This window comes from Psammomys obesus, unplaced genomic scaffold (assembly GCF_907164565.1).
Source record: "Psammomys obesus unplaced genomic scaffold, mPsaObe1.curated_primary_1811, whole genome shotgun sequence".
Classification (NCBI taxonomy): domain Eukaryota; kingdom Metazoa; phylum Chordata; class Mammalia; order Rodentia; family Muridae; genus Psammomys; species Psammomys obesus.
The window spans coordinates 1,348,248-1,361,255 of record NW_026588368.1 but is presented as its reverse complement, the minus strand read 5'-3'; the positions used below and the strand labels follow the sequence as shown (position 1 = coordinate 1,361,255).

At 38.6% G+C, this 13,008-nt stretch overlaps 1 protein-coding gene across 1 annotated transcript in view; it reads left to right on the top strand.

Moving 5' to 3' along the window:
- The window catches only part of Tmcc1 (transmembrane and coiled-coil domain family 1), a 121,070-nt gene that overhangs the window by 11,023 nt on the left and 97,039 nt on the right, over nt 1–13,008 (top strand). The gene's annotated exons all lie outside the window — the stretch shown is intronic.

Here is a 13,008-nt window from a genome sequence, read left to right as displayed (position 1 = left end):
TAAAGCCCCTGGGAAAATGGATGTTGAAACAACCTTTTTATAGCGTAGGGTAGAACAACCTGCAAGGGTCACTTCTTTCCTTCCACCATGAGTTCCTAGTATTGAATTTAAATGGTCATGTTTGGTGGTAAGGACTTTTGCCTGATGGTCCAGTTTATCAGCTTACAACTATATCCTCTTCTAGGCTGAGATATCTATGATTTCTACTCCAAGCAATTTACTTTCTCACTGCTGTGGAAAAATACTTATCAGAAACAATCTAAGGGGGAAAGGATGTACTTGGGCTCACAGTTTCACAGGGGTCAGTCCCATGTTTGCTTATCCCTGTGTGCATAGGTAGGATGTCATGGCAGCAAAAGCATGTGGCCCAAGAGCTTATATGGCAGACAGAAAATGGAACTAGATAGCAGGGGGTCAGGGCTGTAATATACCACAGAGGCTTGTTCCTTATGAACGGTTTCCTCCAGCTACATCCCATCTCCTGAAGCTTCCCACAGTCTTTTATAATCTTCCATCAGCCAGGCAGCAAACATTCCAAGCACAAGCTTGGAAGGAACGTTTCATATTGAAACTGTAGCCTGCTCCATGGACCTGTCCTCTTTTGTGCTGATGCAAAGTACAAGAGATAAATGTGCACACAAGTTTGTTATATCAGTGTGACTATGACAAAACATTTCTGCTTAATTCAGTGCTCCTCCATTCTCCGTTTTCCTTAGACGTCATACTTACTGGATTAATAGATCCTTCTAGAAATGTATTTCTTAAGGTCTGTAATGTCCTTTGAGTTTGCTTCAGCTTCTCGGCCTGTAGAGAAGTGCTAGTACTATTTTCTGCTGTCAGAAGGTTAGAGCTTTGTGAGCCTGGGGAGAAAGGGTTTCCGAGCCGATGACAGGAGAATGTCGGTCACAGGGTCACCTGCTTGGGGTCCACCGGCTGCTGCTGCTAGGTGTGCATGCCCCTTGTATTTTGCTCATGGTTTTATGTCACTGGATTTGCTGCACTAGAGTAGAGCTTTGTAGATTGGCACACTAATCCATAATAACCTTGACCTTTTTGTTGTTACAAGGGTTTATAGCTCATGTGTCTTATTAAATAAAACCAATAAATTAAATTACTTATCTCATTTAGATATATGGCTCACAGCTATTGTATTTTTCTAAGTAAATATTTTCTGAGTAAAATTTTTTTACTGCTTTAGTAGAAAAAAATTAGGTACTATTGGAAACCTCCCCTCACCACCAAAAAAAAAAAAAAAAAAAAAATCTTTGTAAAAGGCAGTGATAGTCACTGGAAAAGATCAAAAGCCATTACATTTGTGTAATTTTGAATGTTTTAAGCATTCATTTTCTGTAAACACTTTCTCTCTTTCCTTTATGATTTTCACACTGATGACTTTTTTCTTTGGCTTAGTTTGTGTCTTGTATCATTCACAGTGTGTGGTGTTACAGTATTGTATTATTCAAGTACTATTTTAAGAGTCAGATGGAGCTCTGAAAAGCCCTGACAGAAGACTGAACTGTGGCCCTAAGACCAGTGTTGCGGATTGGCTATAGGAAAAGTAGAAGCTGGAGGTTAAAGCTTTTTGCATATGCACCGTAATACTTCAGAGAGTTATTGAAACCAACTAGTTAAAAGGTTTTGGGCTGAAGAGAAGCTCTTCCAAAGGTCCTGAGTTCAATTCCCAGTAACCACTTGATAGTTCACAAACATCCATAATGAGATTTGGTGCCCTCTTCTGGCCTGCAGCCAGAACACTGTACACTGTACAGAATGAATGAATGAATGAATGAATGAATGAATGAATGAATGGATGGATGGAGTCTTTTAAAAATCCTTTTTTGCTTGTCAACACTAGGAATATGAAGTAGTCTGTATGTGAAAATATTATTTTTATTTCCACAGGGTTACTTACTACCATCTAGGTTTCAGAATGCTCACATACAGGTATTTCAGCGGCATACCTAATGTCAGGGAAAGTGTATTTTCATTACTATGTTTATTACTATAAAATAGTAGAAAAAGAAATTAAGCCCCTGCAGAGTTTGAGAAATTAAGATGAGAATTTTCCTGACTCACTCCCCACTTTGTTCGGACAACTTTGTTGTTTTTTAACTTTGTTCTGGACTTTATCTAAGGTACTTTGCTTATTCTATTTTTACTTCATTGAAGCTGATAATTTCGCTCTCTTCTTTTTTCTCCCCTCCCCATACGTGTTTTAAACTCAGTGTGCTGTTATTGTCATACCAATATGAATATATTTCTTTCCCCCTTTAGGCAGTGCCATTGTCCATGAAGTTATTACTTTAAATTTTGTTATAATTATTATTGGATATTTCCAAATTCTAAAACCTATAAATCTCTTTAATAGTTTCAAAATATCATGTTCTTTTCTTGGTTTTATCTTTTTCTTAAAAATGTATTTCTAGAAGCTCTCACTTTTCCTCTAGTCAGAATTGACTGTTCTGTAGGATTGGTACAACCTTTTGTTCTGGGACTTTTAAATCTGTTAATAAATAACAGAATCCTTATTGTCTTGATGTGGTATTCTGTCTACATTGGTTTATTCCAAAGCATGTTCTCTAGAACACTTACAAAAAGAGGGCAGAAATTAAACCAATTCTGATTTTCTCTATTTTTATCACACTTCATTGCTAGTTTGGCTGAGTACTGAATTGTGGGTTAAAAATAATTTCCCCATAGACATTTTCAATAACTATATTTTTTGTTTGTTTGTTTACTTGGTGTGTGTGTGTGTGTGCCAGCTCAGATGTCAGGGGGCAGCTTGTTTTAATTTCTCAAGTGATTTGTTTGTTTTGGTCACCTGACTGGTTGTTTTGTTTTATAAAACAAACAAGATTTCTCTGCCTTGGAACTAGTTCTGTAGACCAGGCTGGCCTTGAACTCAGATAATCTTCCTGCCTCTGCCTCCCAAGTGCTGGGATTAAAGGTGTGTACCACTGCACCTGCTCTGACTGTTTGTTTTTAAAGCAACATGTTTTATTTTACAAATTTGTTTTCTTTTGTCTTTGGGGAATATTTTCTTTTGCTTTCTTTAATGTATGTCTTCTCTCCTAAATCTTGCTTTAGTCTTACATGTTTTAAACCTGTCTCAAATATCTGGTCAACCATGGTTTTCTCCTCACACTTAAGAGAGCTCGTGTAGGACATTATTTTTTTGTGAGGACTTGTATGCTGATAGATTTTGCTATGGAGTAATTAGGCCAGTTTGGTTGGTTGGTTGGTTGGTTTTGTTCTCAGACCCTTGTATTTTAGTATCTATAGGTCTTCTATTTGTTTTTTCTTCATTTAACCCTTTGCCTTTGTGTTTGTTGATGGCTGCTTGTGGTGGATTCTTGTGTTCTGGAAGACCAGCGGAGAGACTGAAATTCTCAGTTTGTGGTTCAGTTCCATTGTCCTTAAAACTCCTGCCCTCAGCAGGATTAGTCTGCCTAGAATCCTTCTGGCTTGTTGATTCAGTCTCATTAGATAGCTGTCCCCTGGTTCATTACCCTTAGTTTATACTAAAATGGTGAGCTAATATGTTTAAGCATTTGAGTCAGCCCTGCTTTTAAAGCGGCTTCAGGTGCTCCCAGTGTGTGTGTATGCACAGGAGTGTGCCTATGCATACATGCACAAATACCATGGCACATACTTGCCACAGTGCACATGTGGAAGTTAGAGGACAACTAATGGCGGTTGGTTCTCTTTCCACTGAATGGGTTCTGGGGATAAACGTTAGATCCTCAAGTTCAGTGGCAAGCACCTTTACCCACTGAACTTTTTTGTTTTTTAACATTTATACTGACTTTTCTTATGGACAGCTCATAGATCATTTCTTTGGAGACTTTGCTTTGTTTCTATAGCTGAGCCATGCTTCATTTTTCCTCCCCTTCCCTTCTTAGGGTTTTGCTATATTTGCCTCAAATTTCTGGGCTCACTTTCATTGTATACCTTATTCCTATGCTGGGATTTGGAGATTTATAGCCACCTATCCCAGTCTTTGTGTCCTGGCTTTTTACATAGAAGGCTTTTTCCAGAAAACAGACTGGAACCTTTCAGGTTTTGTTTTGAAGGGTTGTTTGTGTGTTTGTATGTTGTTCTGTTTTATGGTTTTGTTTTGTTTTGTTTTGTTTTTCCTGATTTCTTGCTTTCTCCTGATATCATTCAAGACTGCAGCTCTTACATGCTAGTTTGCCATTTTCCACTGGCTTTAAAACTGGTGTCCTTTCTAAGTGGGTTAAATCAGCTAACACAAAAACTAGTTAGTCCCTTGGGTAATAAGTCAGAAGTTAGTCTTTTTCCATGCTTGATTTGTATCACCCTGGTATTGTGCTGTGGGAAGAAAAGAAAAATCTTCTTTGTACGTGCCCTTCACAGAGTAAGAAAAGAATACAGGTTTATGTAGCATAGTTTTTACCTTCCTTTGGAGCTCCCCTCCTCCAGAGAAAAGAAAACCAAAAGGGAGAGTTAAGCTGACGTGTTATGCCAGGCTTTAGGAGTAGATAGAGGTGGGGACCTAGGATTGGATAAAGATTGTGATGTAATGGCACCAAATTGGAACACCCTTAGCAAGCCCTGCTTGTTCAGCTCCTTCTGTGTGCTTCATCTCCAGACATGAAGGTGTTGCTTCCCTCCAGAGCTGGTGAGGTCAGTCTAATGTGGCATATTATGACCTGTGTAGTAGTGTATGTTGGGATAAGGTACTGTGAATCCTGTATGCAGGGTTTCCTCTGCTTTTCTGATGTGCTGTGTGGAAGGGAAGGTTGTAAACGGCATACCAAATGTCAGAGGTTTTCCTTGTCTTTTTACTTACTTGCTTTTACAGCACTCTGGATGTTAGAGTTCAGTTGGTTTCTAAAATTCTAGTGTCCCTACTGTCTGAGTATTATTTTAAACTTCAAATCTCTGAATGAAGGTTAGCCCATGGTTTCCTTGTATGCCTTCTTAAAGATACCACTTTTAAACTATCAATACTGCCAAAGAACTTCTTTGTCTTTATATATTTATCTTAGTTAGGGTTACTATTGCTATGATGAAACACCATGACCAAGAAGCTTGGGAAGGAAAGCGTTCATTTGGCTTATGCTTACATATTACTGTTTATCATCAAAGGAAGTCAGGACAGTAATTCAAACAGAGTAGGAACCTGGAGGCAAGAACTGATTTGGAGGCCACAGAGGGGTGCTGCTTACTGGCTTGTTTAGCCTGCTGTCTTATAGAACCCAGGACCACCAGCCTAGGGATGTCAACACCCACAATGGGCGGCCCCCCGCCATTGATTACTAAATAAGAAAATGCCTTACAGGCTTGTCTACAACCCAATTTTTGAAGGCATTTTTCTCATTGGAGGCTTCCTTTCTCTCTAGTGACCCTAGCTTGTGTCCAGTTGCCATAAAACTAACATGCACAACATTTACAAGTTAAAAAAATTATAGAGAAATCATGGCCTATGTAAGCCATTTCATTTTTTTTCCTCTATAAAGTTCATACCTACAAACAGAAAATAAATCCATAAACTATGGATAATGCAACTTTATAGTTTATACCATTTTTTTAGTGGAATGAAAGAATGAAATAGCAGTCATCACATATCTTTTAAGGATTTCCCAACAGTCCAGGACTATTAGTTGTTCAGGATGCACATGGGTGGCACTGTGCAGTTGAAACATGGAGAAAACGAGGCATTCCTTCAAAGCTTTTTTTAATCATATCATTTTTTATTTTATGTGTGTGTTGCCTGCATGTGTACCATGTGCATTCCTGGTGCCTGCAGAGGTCAGAGGAAGGTATCAAATCCCCTGAAACTGAAGTTCCAAATGGTCCTGAGCCACTGTGTAAGTGTTGGGAACTGAACCCAGGTCCTTTGCAAAAGTAGCCAATGCTCTTAACCACATCACTCCAACCCACAAAGTGCTCATTTTTTAATTGTATGAGAAGCAACCTTAATGCATAAGAAACCACGTAACAGTAGGGAGCCAAGTAGCTCCTACTATACATAGTATGAGAACTATCTGCACTTGGATCAGTTTTCCAGAGATCTCTGTGAGTTGAGAAGCAGCAGAAATAATGAGGAACTGAAGTGGATGAGGCTTCAGGAAAACCTGAACTGTAGTGTTGGGTCCTGTTTCAGTATCAGCCCTGAAGAACTGCTTGAAAAGCTCACTCCTGCAGCCCTGTATAGGCAGTGTTGTTTATACCAGCAGAAATGTGGGAATACTCTAAAGGTCATTCGGAGTGGTTAGGTAGACTGCTCTTTGTCCATATTGTAAGATACTTGACAACAACAGAAAACAATATATGTAAAATGTGTAGGCCAGATGTACTGAAAATGGTTTAGGAATAAATTATTGGATTCAACATTTTATTTCATATCTTAATTGACAAAATTGTACAATTGATCATATACATTGGTGTTTTGATATATATGTGTGTGTTTAGGTATACACATATATTATGGAATAGCTAAAATAAGCTTATTAACATGGATATTACCACAGCTAATATTTTTATAGAAAGAATACTTAAAAAGTTTTTACAGAAAAATAAGTAATAACTGTTACTAACTTTAGTCTTCATATTATATAACAGATTTCTTAAATTTATTTCCTTACCTAACTGAAATTTTTTATCTTGTGACCAGCATCTCTCACTGATTTTTTTTTTTTTCAAAAAGGAGTTTCAAATCAGTTAGGAGGCTGAGGCAAGAATGTAAAGAGGTCCAGAAGTGGGCCAGTCAACCAGGCCTACATTAGAAGACCCTGGGAATGGAGGGAATTGGAGGAGATACAATAGAAGCTGGGTTAGAAAGCCAAACCAACAAATTTGTGACTATAGATAACATTGTTTGTCTTTGTAAGTACATATATACCCAAATTTATAATAAAGGGTGTGGATAACAGTGATTATAATAAATACTCAAAAACTAATTACAGATTTAAAAAATAAAAAACCCAATCTAAATTTATCATATCACTTCAGTATCCTAATTGGTTTATGAATGACTTTATCTTGTTCTTTGTATACTGATTGTCTAAATTTTGTGAACATTAATTTACTTATTTACTGGCTCTTTTGGTTTCTTTTTGAGGCAGGTTTTCACTCTATAGCAAAGGTTGTCTTTTTTTTTTTTTTTTTGACTTCCACAGAATTATTATTTTTAGCACTTGCAAACTAACAGAAAGTAGAATTAAAACATACTACTACCAGACAGATTTTTATATCAGTATTTTGTAATTTCCCAATTCTGTAGCCAACTATTTTAGAAAAAAGACTTTAAACTGTTTCCATCTTTTAGGAGAGTTTGTAAGACGTACTGTTTACTTCATATAAAACCGACACCAAGAGGTTAAACTAACAGGGAGACATGAAGTAGGATCAATTTACCTCAAGTAGATTCAAGCTAATGACTGAAGGATTGCTGCATCTTTCTATCTCTGTGTAGTACTCCATTTCTAGATATGATCATGTACATGTAGTGTGTAAAACAGATAATTTTCAAGCAACCACATACACACACACACACACACACACACACACACACACACATACACATACACACACACCCTTTAGCACCCTCACAGCTACTAGAAACTGTGACGCTGGATCTGGCATGAAGAATGAGTAGCAGAGATAAACACTTGTCAGACACAGAAAATGCCAATACTTAACCATGTATCGGGACTTAAGCACTTTCACTGTTGTTCTGGTGCCTGCAGGGTAGTGTCTTGTTCATTCATCTCTTCACCGGTGTTCTTTTCCATTCCCGTTCATGCACGTGTGATTACTAAGACAGCCAATCTTTTCACCACCACTCCACCCCCAAACCCTCCCAGAGGCCTCCACCTCTCCAAGCCTCCCAACTTTTCAAAGGTTGTCTTCTAACTCTCCAGGTAAACCAGGCCTGGTCTTGCAGAGGCTGGTCCTGCCTCAACTTCTTGAGTTTTGGTATTACATGTATGCCCACCACGTCTGACCTATTTTCTAAATTTTTATAAACAACATGTTTTACTGGGAAATATTAAATCATAAACAGCCATTTATAAATGGAAAATAAGTGACAAAAACAATAAAGTTAATTTTTACAATGGAAAAGAAGAACAGGTAGAATTTAAATAGATCAGGGCTTTTGCAGTAAGGCTGATGGATAAGAGAAGCTACAGTGTTTTAGCAATTTTAGAGTTTGTTTATATATATTACTGTATGTGGAGTGTGTATGTGGAACCTTGCATACACTTGCACTGGTGTCTCATCAAACTACCTTCTGTTTCCTTTCATTCATTCGTTGAAGATAATGCATACCATGAGGTTTGGAGGAGAGTAAAACAGAACGTCAGGCATCGCTCTTGTTTCACTTTATTGCTTTTGTGTTGTTGTTGAGACAAGACATTTCTAAGTAGTCCTGGCTGTCCTGAAACTTGCTCTGTAAACCAGGCTGGCCTCAGACTCACAGAGACCTGCCCGCCTCTGCTTCCTGAGTGCTGGGACTAAAGGCATGTGCCACCATGCCCAGCATCAAGCATTGTTTTTACTAAAAACAAAATTAGCCAACTGTTTTAATGTATCTTAGCGAGCATGTAGAGATTACTAACATGAAAACTTGATCTGGTAAATGTGACTGCTCCTTAAGTCAGCTAATAAGCTACAGAATGAATTAGAGTTTGTTTGTTTGTTTGTTTGTTTGTTTGTTTTGCCATGAGCATAATTTAACTTCTGACGACTTAATGAATTGTGTTACTTCCAGGGCTGTTTTACACTGACAGTTGCTTGGCCTTTTACAAACTGCAGAAGTTAATTTGCCTCAGGTAGATAAAGCGTCGAATCCATCACCTATAATGAGGTCGTTGTAGCAAATTTGTTTTATATAGCAAAACTCTCTAACACTTCAGAGCCCCAAATTGCATAAGGAACCCTAAGACTGGCAGCATTATTGATGAGTATTTCTGGGTATTGACTTCATCCCTTGCTTAAAAGGCAGATAATAAAGAAATATATTTTTTGCAACAGTTTTTAGACATTGGTTTACATGTGTGTGAATTTTAGAAACTAAATTTTAAATTAGCAACCAAATTTTAATAATATTTATATTTCCATTTGTGTCTTTTCTTGTGGGGACACTCCCTCTTTCTTTTTTTGAGACAGGGCCTCACATAGCCCAGGCTGATCTTGAACTCTTGATCTTCCTGCTTTCGCCTCTCTAGTGCTGGGATCACAGACCTATGCCAGAGCAAGCTGTCTTAATGGCTTTTACTCTTCCTCCATTTACAAAATTCCATTTACAAAAACTTGAAGACTCAAGCTTCCAGACTTTTTCTTTCTTGAAGTTTATCACTCTTTATATCTCCTATCCCTAGTAACACTGTTGTTATGCAACACCTGGTATGTTAAGTATTCCATTTCCATCCCAGATTGTACTCTTCTAAAGGGTATGCTTCATCCCATTTCTAAATGTCTGGTATCCAAAGGGCTTGCTCTGAAATTATGTATATTGCATAATGAAGTCTGATTATATTCTTACAACTTGATTGATTGATTGGTAGCTGGCACTGCAGTTACTTCTACTTGATTATCACAAAACAATTGGTTAAAACCCACATTGGGGTTGAAAGAATACAATTTATTTCATCTAACTCTTTTCTAAGACAGGACACCAAAGAGGTGAGGGAACCATAGCTAAAGTACTTTAGGTGTGCCTAGCTTTAGATAAACCCACCTGTAATTTAGAATGTGGAAATTCAAGTTCTCAAACTGCTCCTGAACTTGCTGTATAGACCAGGTTAGCCTTGAACTCATGGAGATCTGTGTGCCTCTGCCTCCCCAAATTCTGGGATTAAAGGAATGTGCCATACCTACCTGGTTTTTGTTTCATTTTGATTACGTTTATACATGAATAGAAAAACATCAAAAGTTCATGTTGCCTTTTCTAAGTGTAGTTACAGATACTGATTCAAAACGAACAATTCTTTTTTTCTACAATGATAACAAAAAATGTAAAAAGTTTTTTAGCCAGACTGACAGCATATATAGACTATTTGCCAGCTTTAGAAGTAGATTATTTGACAAGCAAGGGAATTAGGGCAAAAATGTCAAAGAAAAACAGAAAACAAAATTGCTAAGTGCTGATCCGAGTCTTCTTTAGTCATGGCTGGAACTCTAGTTATGCAGTTTGTGTTTTTCATCCATTTGGAATGTATGTAAATACTGCGATGGTGATTAACATAGTTCGTATGTGTGGCTCTAGGAACCGAGTGCACACCTTTAACTAGTTCACAAAGGATGTTTGACCTCTATGACTCTGTGGAAGATTCTTGTCTTTTTTTTCCACTGTTTTTTTGTGGCAAACTACAAAAATAAGGGCCTTGTTATTTGACTTCTAGAGTGTGAGAGATTATAAAGCTGTGGGCTTTGTCTAGGTTATGTTTCTGCCTTTCTTGCTGAATTATTTTGTTCTTTGTTATCGTCTATTCATCCCAAAAAGTTTCCCATTCATCAAAATAAGACAGATTTGGAGATTGTAATTTTTTTTTCCCTAATGGCTCAGGTAAGGTAAAGTTAAGGATCTTTTTTGTTTTAAGTCTTTTATTTTTTTAAACTAAGGACCCAATTTCACGTCCATTCATAATATTTTAACATAATTAGTTGCATCAAAGAAATTAGTCTTTATTTTACTAGGCAAACGAATAAGTTTCCACTGCAAAGAGAAACAGTTTGATCTCTTTAACCTTAAGTCCTCTTACATTCTGGAACGTTAAGCATTTATACTCCTTTCACTTCAGTTGTGATTCTTATTGTCTCTTTTTATTAACCCAATGCTACCCAGTGCTGGGTGTTGTACCACTGAGCTAAATCCCCAGCTTTCTCCCCTCCTCAGTTTATGATTGATACTTAATATGTACTGTCTGTTGTATTTGGACGTATTTTTTAACCTGCTTCTATTTCTATTTTTGAAAGAATCTTATAACTGTAATGTGGGCTTGGTTTTAGATTACCATGTTTCCAGACATGCATGTGTTGGTTCGTTCTCATTCTCATTCTCATTCTCTCTCTCTCTCTCTCTCTCTCTCTCTCTCTCTCTCTCATACACACACACACACACACACACACACACACACACACACATACACCTTTTCAAGCAGACTTTTTTCTTTCAAACAGTGTCTTACCGTACAGTCCAGATTGACCTTAGACTCATAATTTTCTGCTCCATCTCCTAAGTGCTGGGTTAAGGGGGGTGTGCCACCAAGCTCAGGCCTGGGGACTCTTTTTCATTTTCTGTGAGAAGAAAATTGAAGTACTAACGCCGCCACTTAGCCATTAGAAAAAAAAAAAAAAAAGCTCACTTCACTGTCAGCCAACTTTGCACTTGAAATTGTCTTAATCCAGTGGTTCTCAACCTTCTAACACTGTGACCCTTTAATACAGTTTCTCATGTTGTACTGACCCCCAACCCTAAAATTATTTTTGTTGCTACTTCATAAGTGTAATTTTGCCACTGTTATAAATTGTGATGTAAATATCTGACATGCAGGATATCTGATATGCAACCCCTGTGACCTGCAAAGGTGTCCTGACCCACAGGTTGAGAGCCACTTTTTTTTAATGTTAGTTTCAGTATCGGGCTATGTTTGCAACATGGGCCATTTTTCACTTTTAGTCATAGTTGCTTTCAACTTTGAAGCTTTGTTTCTTTGTTAAGTTTAAGCTGTACACACCTTTTCTGTTAATGATTTTTAAGAGGCAAGGTTTTTCATTTACATTGCAAGTGCAGTATGTTTTTGGAACCTGCCTTGGTTTGAATTTGTCAGTGATTCAAAAAATGCTGTGTCTCTCTACCTTGAGATGAAAGCATCTTGGATCCTATTTGTAGGTAATTGGAAGCCAGTGAAGAGGACAGGAGTAATTGAGAATAGCCTTAAAAGAAACTTTCTTTTGTTTTCAAGTTAATTTTTCTACTTTTCTTTCCTGAAGGATATAATAACACTCTAGTTTTCTCATAATTATTTTGAGGTTTTTAGAGAAGGTTCCTCATTTATCTGAAAAGCCCTGACACTAGCACAAACTTGAGAAGGTGCAGGGTCTAATCCTGCTTACAGGAATGGAGAGCATGGTAAACACAAAACCAGAGGGTGCCAACAAGTTCTGTCCTCATTTGGAAGGGGATCGTTGAGATCTCTCTTGAGGTTGTCACTCTGCTTCCCTTTACCTGTACTGATTCACTCTAAGCTGGTTTATTTGGTATGTATGCCAGTTCCTTTTGGTTCGGTTTGGTTTGCTTTGGTTTGGGGCTTTTTGTTTGTTTGTTTTTTAATACTTTGTTTCAACAAGAAAGGACATTCACCTCTGGAGGCCGTCTCAGCCTTTAACTTGAACCTGAAGTTGTAGTCACCATCCAAGAATGCTCCCTGCACCTGACCTTCCTTCCCGAAGGAGCCCTCCCGGTGAATAAGAGGAAAGGCTTGGCCAATTATGCTAGACAAAGCCGCACAGCTGCGAGTCAGCTGGGAGGAGTTTCCGTTTGGAGCTGGAGCTGGTGGCGGCAGGCTCTCCCACCTCCTTCTCTCCTCCCTCTCTCCCCTATTCTCAGGGATTACCTGGGTGGAGGCCGATCCCCAACTCCAGAACAGGGCAGCAGATGCTGCCTTACCGGCCGGCGCCACCCATCTCCAGCCTCTGCCTCAAGAGCAAAGACCCGAGGCTCAGGTGGCACTCGGCACCCTGCCTGAAGGTTGGCGGGAGGGGAAGGGGTGGTCCTTACGGCTGGACCCTCCAGCTGACACAGGAAGTGCAGGGAGAGGAGAGCCTGGCACTGGGCTGGGATCCGCCCCGCCTGCCGCTCCTAGGCTGTGCTGTCTCCGCAGAACAATGAAGTGCTTCCAAGTTTGCTGAGACTCCTGGGGAATCCATCGAACTCTGTCAGCCTTCAAATGTGCCGCCAGTGACTTCCCACAAGAAGCTGTGTTTTAATAAAAGAAGAGAAAGACACCCTTGCTGGGTAGCTCGCTTTGTTAGATC